The sequence below is a fragment of the Gastrolobium bilobum genome, unplaced genomic scaffold, assembly GCF_033153095.1.
Source record: "Gastrolobium bilobum isolate Gb01-03AN ecotype WA unplaced genomic scaffold, APGP_CSIRO_Gbil_v1 utg20673, whole genome shotgun sequence".
In the NCBI taxonomy this organism is placed as follows: Eukaryota; Viridiplantae; Streptophyta; class Magnoliopsida; order Fabales; family Fabaceae; genus Gastrolobium; species Gastrolobium bilobum.
The window spans coordinates 4206-18475 of record NW_026898586.1 but is presented as its reverse complement, the minus strand read 5'-3'; the positions used below and the strand labels follow the sequence as shown (position 1 = coordinate 18475).

The 14270-nt window shown below is 33.9% G+C and overlaps 1 long non-coding RNA gene across 1 annotated transcript; it reads left to right on the top strand.

The window, feature by feature from the left end:
- The first annotated feature begins 867 nt into the window (after positions 1-867).
- Positions 868-1814, top strand: LOC133317526 (uncharacterized). Its single transcript, XR_009752334.1, has 3 exons — positions 868-945; positions 1534-1551; positions 1761-1814. It is a non-coding gene; the product is annotated as an uncharacterized LOC133317526 (long non-coding RNA).
- The last annotated feature ends 12456 nt before the right edge of the window (positions 1815-14270 follow it).

Sequence of the window (14270 nt, the reverse complement as noted above, 5' to 3'; positions counted from 1 at the left end):
GCAGCACTCACATGCTTTTCATAATACGAAATTGCATCCTAAAAAACATGTAAATGTTGTAGATAATTTCTATTTCCTGCAACTGAAAACACATATTCCCCTTAATTAATCTATAGCTTAATGGTTTTCAAACTATAGTCAGAGTCCTCATCTAGAATCATTATCTCAGATAAGATAATGATTATGCAAACTAACTTGATCCAAATATAATTGATACCAAACTCGCCACTTGTCTATTTCGAATATGGATTGGTCACCAACTCCTCTACCAATTGGGAATAATTGGTTTTTTCTGGATTGAGTTCCCTTAAAAAAAAATTATTGTTGTCCTCGTTATATATATATGGGAAAGTATTTCTCCAGTTACTGGATATAAAGTTATTTCCAATGAGCTCAAAATGACGTCATTTTGTAGTTATAAGATTAAAAAATTATAATGATAAAGACTAATATAACTATGTAATATATTAGAATTACAAAAATATATTAATTTTCGCCTCAAAACGACGTCGTTTTAGGATCACCGGATATAACTTATATTTATTGACCGGAGAAATCCTTTACTTATATATCATATACTCAATTTAACGGTTAATTTTCGTACATATGACGATTATAATTTATTGATAATTAATAATTAATTAATGATAACAACTCAATCAATTGTAGTCGTTTGATATACGAAAATCAACGGCTAAAAGTAACTGTAAGATTTACTATTCTTGGATAACCAACCGTATCAGTTCCTTGTCTTAAGAATCCGATCGTTGTTAAACAGAGAATGGAGAGTGGAAATAGCCCATATTCATAGAGAAGGTAACACTGTAGCTGATTGGTTAGCTTCTTCTTCTAGCCACCAGGGTTGGGATTTGGATATCGTGGATTCACCTCCCGTAGATTGTATCAATTTACTAGGAAAGACCAGTTGGGAGTTGTTTCTCCTAGGTAGGTTGGTTGTTAGTTAGTTTGGTTGTTTTGTTTCTTATCTTCCTGTTATATCCAAAAAAAATCACGAACAAGCCCACCTGGGGCTATCATGTATAAGGGCGCATAGAATATACACTACAACAAATTCACCTTTTTGTGGCGGTTTAGCAATGGCGGGTTAATATAATCGCCTGCATTTTAAGTGATAAATTTAAAGTGGCCTTTCTTTATTATGTGTCTCTTCCAAAATCACCTTACGCCCTTGCCTTTTCCCTTTCCATAAGACACTCTTCCACTCTTACTCTTCACATTTATCCAAAATCTCGACATTTCAATCCCTTTAAATATTTCACTTTCAATATACTTTTTTCTCGTTCACAAGCAAGCGAGATATTTTGGATCTTGGAGAAGGGAAATGTGGTTTCGTTTAGGATAACTCTCACCATTGTTATTGTTATATAAGAACTTCCTTCCCAATCCTTATTAGGTTTGCGATTTTGCATCGAAATTGATTCATTCGAAATCTCTAATGCCAGAAGCACTAAGTTAATTCCTTATCTTCATTTTAAAATTTTGCATTGAGCTCAGTCACTCTGTTCTTTGTAGGTATTGTTGATGATGAAGGTATTGTTCTTTGTAGCTCTGATTTTGTGTTCTTCTCCAAATCCTCAATTCGAATATGTTTCCTAGAATTGAAATCACTTTGGTTCGCACCAAAATTTACAGGGTTGAAGAATATAATAGATGCTTCTGGTTTTAATTTTAATCTTTGATTTTCCTTTTGTTTTTTCTGGAATTATCGCTATTTTAATGAGCTTTTTGGCGTTTGGCAGAATCTGGTTTCGATGGCGCAAGCTCAGAATCCAATCGTGGGCGATCAACCACGCCTTTAGTTGTAAGTAATATATTCTACAAGCGTTCAATACTAGTGATTTAATTCTTAGGTTTTTCCCTTTCCGTGTAGATTTATTGATCTCGAATGTTGGTTTGTGCGAGTGAGATGGGAATGGTAGAGAATGAGAGTGAAGAACCCATCCCTATGCTAGTGCTAGCACAATTAGAGACTGATAACGTTAGTTACCTTGTAGCAATTTGGAGTAAATGAATGGATGGCACACATTACATGAGATTTAAGTGTACAATCACCTTCACACCTCACCATGCGTATGCTGGACAAGTGTGCAAACCTTGCCAACTCATGGGATGCATGCTTGCCACTTGGTAGCGAAACCTCCACTCTCCCTAGGTGCATGACCACCACTTGGCAAGAAGCCTTTGTGCATGGAAGCCACCTCATTCCCTCTCTAACTTTCGCCTGAATATTGTGACCACAATTCCCCCACTCAAACACTATACCCATTTTCTTACTCTACTCCATTTTCCCCAACCAAAGGACCTTCCCCCACCAAGCTTCATCATCACTAACATTTATTTATTTGTTTTATCAACTAAAGTTTTCAATGATCGCATTATGTTCGAGATATTTCCTTGTGGAATCTCTCGTTAGATAAAATTAACTTACCATTTTTTTTTTTACATCCACTGAAATTGTTTTTAGGATTCCCATTTTCGGTGTGACAATTGTAAATCACCTTACATTCACAATCATACGTGTAAAGAACCTTGGGATACACCACCCCAAAAGCTAGCTCAAGGGGTGGAAGTGCCCAAGGCCATATAAAGGCCATATTGATTGGATGGGCAACTAATATGGTCTTTATAAGGCTTTAGGCACTTTCACCCCTTGAGCTAGCTTTTGGGGTGGTGTATCCCAAGGTTCTTAACAATATGCAATGCCCGTGTTTGGTTGCATTTAGCAATCTTAGTATCCAATTAGATGCTTAGAGTAAACATGAGATGCTTGTGTGGTAATCTCATAAGAATGTACCAAACACAGGACATCTTGCTTCAGAATCCAATATGCTTGGGAACTACTGATTATAGATTGGTCAACAATGAAAGGAATTTATGGCTGTCGCAACCGGATCGCGACGTGACGGCGAAAAATGAAAGTTTAAAATCAATGGAGTCGCCACCAAAGTTTATTTCGGAAAACATTGGAAAAACCTTTTCGTTTGAGAAAACTGGTCTTTGAAATAAAAAATGGGTTCGGGAGTCGATTACGAGTAGGAAAGGTATTAGCACCCTACAACGTCCGTTAAAAAATACAGTTACCTTATATTGATTGTACAAATTATTGATAAGATTTTAAATATTTATTTCACCCTAAAAAAATAAATAAGAATAATTATTGGAAAAGAAAACTAATTTTGAAAATTTATTTTTGTGCTTGACGGGAAGGGTCCCGCTCCGACGTATCCCTCGGTACAATATGAAACTTAAAGCTACGTCGTTCTGTAAAAAATATTTGTGCATTGGTTGATTTTAATTTTTGAAAAGATTTTGAAGGAAAATATTATTAATTTTGAAAAAGGATCCATCATAGCTCAGAAATTTAAGGTAGCACGGCTACACGTAAATTCTTACGAAGATTACAACATTTGAGGATGGAAGACCATACATCAACGTTGTAATTTGTTGCTAGCATATTTTATAATAAAAATCTATTAGATAGATAATTTCGATTTTTTTGACTTTTTGAAATCTTGAGAGAAAATATTTAATTTAGAAAATGAATCCACGTTGCGCAGAATAGAAGATAGCACAGCTATACGTATACCCATATGATATTTACAACACTTAAGGATGAAAGACCATACATCAACGTTGTAAATCATTGCATGGATTAAAACAAAGTTTAAAATTTAATTTTGTATTTTTTAATAATTTTTATGACAAAATAATTGATCATATCATCACTATAAATATATATATACTACACAATGAAAATATATCATGAAGGCTAGCAAGAAAATAATCAGAAATAAAACACTGGTGATAACACAATTTTTTTTATTTTTTTTTATTTTTTTGTTGCTATTTCTTAAAATATTTAATCTATTTCATAAATATACTATACGAAAAAAACCATAAACTATATTAAGATGAGCAAAACACATCACCATTTTTTGTATTTTATATCTTTGATAAATCTTAACCTGAGTAAACATTTTTATCATTTTTTTCTTTTTATAATTTTTGAAGTTTTATAACAAAAAAATGCCTAAAAAAAATGTATAACTAAAAAAAAAAAAAAAGACCGCGGACCTTTTGTAGACTATTACATCAGCATATGATTTAACTAATGTACTTTTCATTATCAATGTAATGGGCTTGGCCCATTTTCCTTCTATCAGGTTAAAATTACACAAATATCTTACACTAATAACTTAATTATAGAGCATAATCCTTTAATACATTAAAACGATGTATAACTTAATCCGGCCTAAGGGTGAAGGATAAGGCCTGATAAGATATTGATGTATTAACATCATTGACCAATGTAATTCTAAAAAATTAGTATATTATTTTAATATTAATCTATTAAAATAAAAATTAATTTTTCAATATATTAATTTTTAAAATATTGAATATTTTTATTTTTATAAAAATTAATTTATATTTTGGACACACTGATCCATAAATTTTTATAAAAATTATCATATGACATTTTTTGAAGAATTATATAAATTCTTTATTAAAGGATATTTTTATTTAAAATATTTATTTTTATCATATATAGTATTATAGTGCATTACCAAATACTAGATGATATTATCTTATACAATATACTATTTTATACAATATCATGCCAAACACTGGATAGTATTAAAATTCAATCAGGTCTTATACAATCAGGCCTTATACTATCAGATCTTATACTATCAGGCCTTATCTTATACTATGTACCAAATATGCCTAATAACCTAATAGATATACGATGGCCATGAAGTTAGGTAAGAAAACCTTACAGGGGTGAGCAGGAAAATGACGACCGATTGTCTAGCAAGGTGTCGCACGGTGGTGAGGTAGAGTTGTGGTACGCACAGTGGCGAGGTAGTGCGGAGGCATTCTGGCCGGTGTGCACAGTGGCTCGAGACAACTTGGACCGGTGGTTGAGGTGGCGTGCACTGTTTGTCGGAGCGATGGTCCGATAGTGAGACAAATGCTAACTGGGCGGTGGAGAGACGATGGTGTATGGTGACCGGAATCAATGGTCGGAGGTATTTGTGGGTAGTGACTGATGATATGATTTTGGTTGTGTTAGATCTCAAAGTTTGTGTGTTTTTGGGTTTGTTGGTGTTTAAATGTAAAGAAACTTGGAGTTTCTCTAAGTCTCTTCCTCTGTTTTTTTTTCTATCTTCAAGATTTTATTTTATTTTTGTTTTTATCGGAAGTGTATCTCCCCTTTTTGTTTTCTGCCTCATGACTTTATAGAAGAAGGAAGATAAATTTCACTCCCTATTGTCTGCTGAATCAAAGAAAGCCATGGGTTTTCTAGTGTAGTGCTAGGAGGTTGCTTGTGCAAATCAAATGGGGTTCAATTTACCGTCTATGTCAATTTGCCATTTTTGTTTTCTGCATTTTTCTTATGAATAGACTTGCACAGACCTCCTTGCCTTGTGCTGATAGATAAGTCACCTCCATCTTTATTATTTATTTTTTATTCTTTTGTTCTATTTTTTTAACTTTAATTTTCTGGACAAAATTTGGTGTCTACAATGGCTAATATACTTGATTCAAATTTTTGCTAGTATTTGTTGAAACCTCAATTAAGAAATTGATTGGCCAAAATTAAGAAAATCAATTAATTAAATTAATTGACTGAAATTGGGAAAACCAATCAATTGGATTGATTGGATAAAATTAAGAAAATTACCCAATAAGATTGAGATTTGATAAGAGCGCTGATTTGACCTAGTCTTAGGTTAATAAGGCGCCACACATATATATAGCCCATTTTCTTCCTTAGTTCTGTAACTCTCTTTTTCTCTAATTTTTTCCTCTGAAACCCTAGCCAACACATCAGCGCCTATCTCTCTTGGAATAACCAAAAGTACCGCCCACTTTATGTTGTTCTCTTGAGTCTAGCAACCTCCATTGAAGGACATTGGGGATTCGAAGAAACGTTCTTCTCTTACAAGATAACAAGGTGGTGTGGATTTCCATCGGAGGACTTGTGTTCTTCAAGTCTGAAGAATTGATCAAGAACGCATCTGATCAGGAATAGTTATCCAAATAAAGATATCAACTTTAAATCCCTAACATGTCTATTGTATGATTTATGGGTTGAACATGATTGAGAGTGGGCAAAGGTTGCTTCTTCCGCACACAAAAATTTAATTCTTCCCTCTTCTATGTTCATGGCCTACAAAGGTTGCTTCTTTTGCGCACAAAAATTTAATTATTCCATCTTTTATGATCATAGCCTACAAAAGGCTACTTTCATCCTCAACTTTGCAGCGCCTTCCAACTTGCACAAAGAAAGTAAAATTCTTCTGTAGTGAAATTTATTCTTTGTTTTCATTTTGAACTTGTATTTTGTGTATTAAATGACATTATGATATCATGTTTTTCATAAAATTTATTATTAAAAAAAACATTAATTTAATCTATAACAAATATTTAGGATTTTTATTTTGTTGTATAGTTAGGGTATCCTTCATTCAGCTTTTACGTTAATCAAGTACAAGGGCGCATACCAATATCTGTTTTATGCATTTAGGAGAATTAACGAAGAAGTTTATAAAGTTTTAATGAAGCTAATTTTGTGAAAATATTTCTATAATTTAAAGTTATTTATATTTCCTGTGATAATAATATAAGAAAAATATTTCTGCAGTCAATGCGCATTTACTCCCAAAACTTTTGGTGTTAAACTATTTAAAAAGTATAATTATAAAGACTATTATAACCCTGAAATAAATTAAAATTTTAAAAATACCTTGATTTTCGTCTCAAAATGATGTCGTTTTGGGCTCAGTACAAATAACTTATCTGCATTTACTGCAGAAAAAATGAACCCTGATAATAATTGAGATAAATTAAATAAGATTTAAAAAGATCTAAAACAAAACTGAAATAAAATTAATTATAAAACAAAACTATAACTAAAAGTGACGTTATTTTCGAAATAAGTGCATATAACTTATCTGTGTTAGCCGCTTTTGTGATTCTTTTAATATCAAGTGTGATTATATTACTACATGTTTATTGAAAAGAACAATTATTGAAGTAATATATTTGGCCGTAATGCTTTATTTTGTTGAGACTTGAGAGAATGAAGAAAAGGAAAACAAGACCAAAGCCCAATGGCAATGGGTCTTTGATTCCAAAACAACTGATCATGCAGATACATATTCAACAAGAAATCAATCTGCATTCCAAAACACAGAGCAATGGAGATTGATGAGTTAGGAAGTGGATTGAGGTTACATTAAAAAAGAGCAATGTGCAGGAATATGGAGTTGAAGTTGGTACATAGAAAAACGTCCAAATAAGTGACTTCAACCATGAGAGGAGTAATGCTCAACATGGCAGTGCCTTCCAACTTCCACACACCTACCTTCATTTGGACATACATGCCTCCCCTCATTTTCATTTCCACTCCATTTTCTTCATTGAAGTTAAGGCATACTTTGATGATTAATCCATATAATTTTTCAGCTAAGACTAATCAACATTCTTTGTTGGATAAACACCATCCTACTGTTGGAATTTATATATATATATATATATATATATATATATATATATATATATATATATATATAAATTGTATAGACAATCTATTGGTTATAAATAAGAAGTTTGGTAGTGAAAAGGTGTGTCTTTTTGTCGACAAACAGATGTATCTTTTCATCCTAAACGATGTGTTGTTTCATCCTAACGGACATGTTGTTTCATCCTTGAATGAGTGTCTTTTCGTGTCGAACGAATGTGTCTTTTCGTGTCCAACGGATGTGTTGTTTCGTCGTCGAATAGGTGCCTTTTGGAACGTGACTTTACGTTGTCTATAAATAGACACTGACACCTTCAGAAAATGGATCCAATTTTTCTGCACTGAAACTCTGCCGGAATTTTTCTCCTTCCGGTTTTGCATGTTCTTTTTCATACTCCGGTGTAGTTTCCTCTGACATTTTGTTGTGTTCGTTTGGGCTGTTGACTGGTAGTGCCGCCACTCTTCAGACGTAATCTGTTCTATCCTGGGAGACAAGTGTCCATCAACCTTAGGCATCTGTGACGGGGCAAATTGTCTTAAGGAGACACGTTCTGTGGGCTCGGATTTAATTCCTCTACTTCTGACATATCATTCTATCTGTTCTATCATTCTGCTTGCATCATCATCTGAATTCAAGTAAGTCAGTTCTTTAATTTTAATATTTATAATTGCACAGTGATAATTCTAAGCATCCACCTCCTCTGGTTCTATACATGGGTTCAATCTTTTAGTGATATAATATCACCTACTGTCTTCTATAACAATCTTAAGACAATTTCAGTGTTTTGAACCTGTGATCAGTATATTCTGTATTTTATTTTATATACTGTTTCTGTTTTTATCTATTGCGTGATTAATTCATATGTGATTAATATGTGTGATTAATTAATCTATGTGATTAATTTCGGATTCTGTTTGTGTAACAGAAATGGAATTTATAATCTGTGTTGAGTGTTTGTTTTGTGAACATTCAAATGGTGGAATATTTATTTTGATATTTTATAAATATTAATATATGTTTTTAGTTTTTAGCAGTATCGATTTTTCTTTGAATATTCATCTGTGTTTTGAATATTGGAAGTGACGCCTTTAATCTGAATCTAATTACGAAAGTATGGATTTTTCGTTGATAATATAGGATTTTCCTTATAATTGAATAGCGGTTTTTGTGTTGAACCGACACTGTTTTCCTTTGCTATAGTTTTGTGTTAATTTGCTTCTCGGTTTTCGTGCTTCTTGTATAAGAAGTTAGAATTTTTTCTACTGTTGCCACATTTTCTGGTTTGTGTGCAATGTGCAATATTACGCATTCTATATCATCTATATTTCATGGTTTGAATTTGTGCTTTGATTTACGTGATTGAATATTGACTTTCAAATTCATTTCAATTCCCTGTACGTGGATTGTCTTTTATGTATATATATACATTACATGACATGATGAAATATGGAAAATTACTATTGTCGTTTTCATGCATTCTTGCCTTTATGGAAAACTTGTTTATATATAGTGTTTTCGTTTTGGGTGCTTCCATTAAAAGAATGGACAAGGTCTTTGTGGGAAAGACATTTATGTGCTAACTGTCATGAAAATATTGCTATATAATATCTTGAATTTTGTGAATCTTTGTTCTAATTATATGCACGGCTTTATTCTAAAAGAATTGTTTCGTGAAAGACAACCATGATTTGTGATGAATCCGGTTTGATGGTTGATGGTTTTTCCAATTATATTAAGTCTTTTGTGAAATGGCTTTATATATTTATAAGCATGGTACCAAAAATTGATATATGACCTTTGGTTTGATGTGCTTACTTTGATGCTGGTTCAATGAGAAATGCAGTAAAATTTGATGCCATTTAATGGTATATAGTATGATAAATGAGAAATATTTATGACATGCATATTTTGTTATATTAATTATTATGTGTGAAATGTTATGCATTTATTGGCATTCATTTGTATATGGTACACTTAATGGATTTGACGGTATATGATGGTGTTTGATATCCATTAACCCGTGACTTATAAATGTGAAAGTTTTAACTTTATGATTTAGACAAGTCATAACTCTTGCTTAAAAATGCACTATGTGCTTTGATGGATATAAAAGCCTTATATCTAGTGAAATATTTGATACTATGTGAACTCAAAAAGCTATCTTAGTGATGGCATGATCAAGGTTGGAATGACTTTGAATATTGTAAATGACATGATGATTGTGTATCATTTTGGGGTTAAATTGGAATTTATTATTTGATATATGTGTTATAGTCGAATAATGTTAAATTGAAAGGTTAAGGTATTAAGGAGCGATCGAGGGGGAGATTATGATGTCCCTTTGAGGAATTTTGTTTAGTGTTTGAAATTTTACACCAAACGATGACTCCTTATGCTCCACAATCCAATGGGATTGTTGAGAGGAATGATGTCCTCTTTGAGGAATTTTGTTTAGAGTTTGGTACTATATATCAAACGATTGCTCCTTATGGTGTTGCAATTTAATGTGATTGCATATAAAGAACCAGACATTAAATAAAATGATGTTGTTGATGTCTGGTTTGTAGGGAAAAGTCATTTAATGACAAATTATATAATCAGTAAAGTACCCCACAAGAAAATTAAGAATATCCCCTATGAAATATGGAAAGGTAGGGAGCCTACCTTGAATTATCTTTAAGTGTTGGGGTGTTTGACAAAGAGCATACCATACGACGTATGGAAAGGAAAGAAGCCATCCCTGAAATACTTTAGAGTGTGGGGGTGCTTGGCTAAGGTTGCGGTTCCTAAACCCAAAAGGTTGAAAATCGGACCTAAGACCGTGGATTGTGTATTCATCGGTTATGCACTTAATAGTAGTGCTTATCGGTTTCTAGTGTATAAATCTGATGTCTCAGATATACATGCTAATACGGTTATTGAGTCAAAGGAAGATACTTTCTTTGAAGACGTATTTCCGTATAAGAGGATACCTGAATCAAGTGGTAATAATGATGATCAGGTTGTGATACCTCAAGATGCTACAACTGATACTGATCCTGTAGAGGATGTAGAAGATGAACCTAGACGTAGCAAGAGGCAAAGGACCGCCACATCCTTCGGACCTGATTTTATGACATATCTATTAGAAAATGAGCCTCGGACGTATAAGGAAGCTATAATGTCCCCGGAAGGACCATTCTGGGAAGAGGCTATCAATAGTGAGATAGAGCCTATCTTGTCCAACCACACTTGAGGATTGGTAAATCTTCCTCCTGGCAATAAGCCTTTAGGAAGTAAGTGGGTGTTCAAAAGAAAAATGAAAGAGAATGACACTATTGATAAATATAAAGCAAGGCTTGTGGTAAAAGGTTACAGGCAACGTGAAGGTCTGGATTATTTCGATATTTATTCACCGGTTACAAGGATCACATCCATTAGGATGTTGATCGCGGTAGCTGCATTGAATGGATTACAAATACATCAAATGGATGTTAAGACCGCCTTCTTAAACGGCGACCTGGAAGAAGAGATATATTTAGAACAACCTGAAGGTTTTGTTGTTCCAAGAAAAGAACGGAAAGTTTGTCGCTTAATAAAATCCCTTTACGGGTTAAAGCAAGCTCCAAAACAATGGCATGAGAAATTTGACAAAGTTATGTTGTCAAAAGGATTTCGAATTAATGAATGTGACAAATGTGTCTATGTTCGAAATACTGAAAAAGGTTTTGCCATTGTCTGTCTTTATGTAGACGACATGTTAATCATGGGTATTAATAATCAAATGATTAATGCTACTAAACAATTACTTCAAAGTAAGTTTGATATGAAAGATATGGGGATAGCAGACGTTATCCTAGGTATTAAAATTCATAGAACATCTACAGGGTTGGCCTTATCACAGGCTCACTATGTAGCTATGGAAAGAGTTTTGGGATACTTGAAGTATACTCAGAATTATGCTTTGCATTACGAGAAATACCCTGCGGTTATAGAAGGGTATTGTGATGCAAATTGGATCACCGGCTCTAACGACACTAGATCCACAAGTGGATATGTGTTCACCCTTGGTGGAGGTGCTGTGTCTTGGAAATCGTCCAAGCAAACCTGCATTGCAAGGTCAACCATGGAAGCAGAATTTATTGCTTTAGATAAGGCCGGTGAAGAAGCCGAATGGCTTCGTAATTTTATTGAGGATGTTCCTAATTGGCCAAGACCGGTACCATCTGTATGCATACATTGTGATAGCCAAGCAGCTATTGGAAGGGCCAAGAACGTCATGTATAACGGTAAGTCTAGACACATACGTCGAAGACATGATACCGTTAGACAACTACTCTCGAATGGAATCATTTCAATTGACTATGTTAAGTCTAAGGAGAACATAGCGGATCCGTTAACCAAAGGGATTCCTAGAGAGTTGGTTGAAAATTTGTCGAAAGGAATGGGTTTAAGGCCTATCAATTGTTGAGCATTGCGGTAACTCTACCTAGAAGAGTGGAGATCCCATGAACTAGGTTCAAAGAGACAACTAAGTGATGGTCGACTGTTCAAACACTGTGGAGTTTTTAAACTCATACTCATTCCTAAGACAAGGCAGTGTATTTATGAGGGTAAGCACTTAGGCTTTTAATGATTTCTTAATCTGTTGTGTTCAGATGATGTATAGTGAGTTACATCACAAGAAATCACCTATGTGAGTGTGAAGTGAGGGCCGCTTCTATGAGAATTTTACAAAGGCCGATTCTCTAAAACACTCGCAGAACCAGGCAGGTGTCCCACGGCCAAAATGGGCGCAACAAAGGACCAACAATGCTAGAGAAGCAATTGTGTGACTCCTATTGTCTAGGTATACACTAAAGGTTGATGGTTCAAGTCGACCTAGACCACCGATTTACCGAGTATATCCGATAGGTTTTCACTAGAGAAGGTTCAAAGGTAACTCCACCTGTCTCGATGCAGTTGTTTCTCGTTGAGGAAATTACACTTTGCATTTATACTCTTGTGTATTTTTTGTCACGATGATTTGACTTCTTATCCATGTGGGGGATTGTTGGAATATATATATATATATATATATATATATATATATATATATATATAAATTGTATAGACAATCTATTGGTTATGAATAAGAAGTTTGGTAGTGAAAAGGTGTGCCTTTTAGTCGACAAACAGATGTATCTTTTCATCCTAAACGATGTGTTGTTTCATCCTAACGGACATGTTGTTTCATCCTTGAATAGGTGTTTTTTCGTGTTGAACGAATGTGTCTTTTTGTGTTGAACGAATGTGTCTTTTCGTGTCCAACGGATGTGTTGTTTCGTCGTCAAATAGGTGCCTTTTGGAACGTGACTTTACGTTGTCTATAAATAGACACTGACACCTTCAGAAAATGGATCCAATTTTTCTGTACTGAAACTCTGCCGGAATTTTTCTCCTTCCGATTTTGCATGTTCTTTTTCATACTCCGGTGTAGTTTCCTCTGACATTTTGTTGTCTTCGTTTGGCCTGTTGACTGGTAGTGCCGCGCCACTCTTCAGACGTAATCTGTTCTATCCTGGGAGACAAGTGTCCATCAACCTTAGGTATCAGTGAGGGGGCAAATTGTCTTAAGGAGACACGTTCTGTGGGCTCGGATTTAATTCCTCTACTTCTGACATATCATTCTATCTATTCTATCATTCTGCTTGCATCATCATCTGATTTCAAGTAAGTCAGTTCTTTAATTTTAATATTTATAATTGCACAGTGATAATTCTGATCATCTACCTCCTCTGGTTCTATACATGGGTTCAATCTTTTAATGATATAATATCACCTACTGTCTTCGATAACACCTACCATTAAGAGCCCTTGAACATATCAGTTCATTCCAAGTCAAATTTTAACCGTCTAAATGTACGTTTGCATAACATTTTTCATCCCAACATCAACATAATATTTCTCCAGCATAATATGCAGGAACATTGTTAAGAAAAAAAAAAGAAAAGGAAAAAAAAATTACATATAGATATAGAGACACGCATGAGAAAATATGAACTCACATTAGTACCTCTTACTAAATTTGATCATTCCCAATATCTATGAAATAAGATAAAATAAATAATCTGCATAATAATTGCGACTTAATTACGTGTTCATAAAAATTAAAACAGCAAGACAAAATTGAATTGATGGTAAGGTAATCATTCGTTTTATTCAGCAGCAATTTTGTTTTCGGCAGAATTTTGAATACTCCAAACACTACAGAGAACAATATACAAAACAAAAGGAATGATTTTCCAAATCCAAAAAAAATAAAAAGAAAAAGAAAAAAAGAAAAGAAAAGGAAAGAAGAGAATCCAGTGAGAATGTACAGCAACTCAAAAAAGGGTAATAACTAGAAATTCCCCTGCACAAACAGAGCTCATCCCAACTGAAACTAACAGACCCGACCCGATTCAAACAAAAATCTCGGGTCGATCAAATTAACAAGTATAATTAAAGGAGAATGTTTAATGTTAAAAATTAGAGTTTCTAAATAGGTTGTGAATTTACGGACATTTAGTGGAATCGTAGAGAAATCCGGATGAGTTTTAAATCGCGTGAGGTGGCGTGGGACCCACCCCACTTAAAATCCACTTAATCCACCTCATCAGCACTATTCATCATCACCTTCTCATCCCTCCTTTCAGCCCAAAACCGTGCAGCCCCTTATCCTTAGCCATTTTAGGTTCAAAATTTTCTTCCTTGATAAAT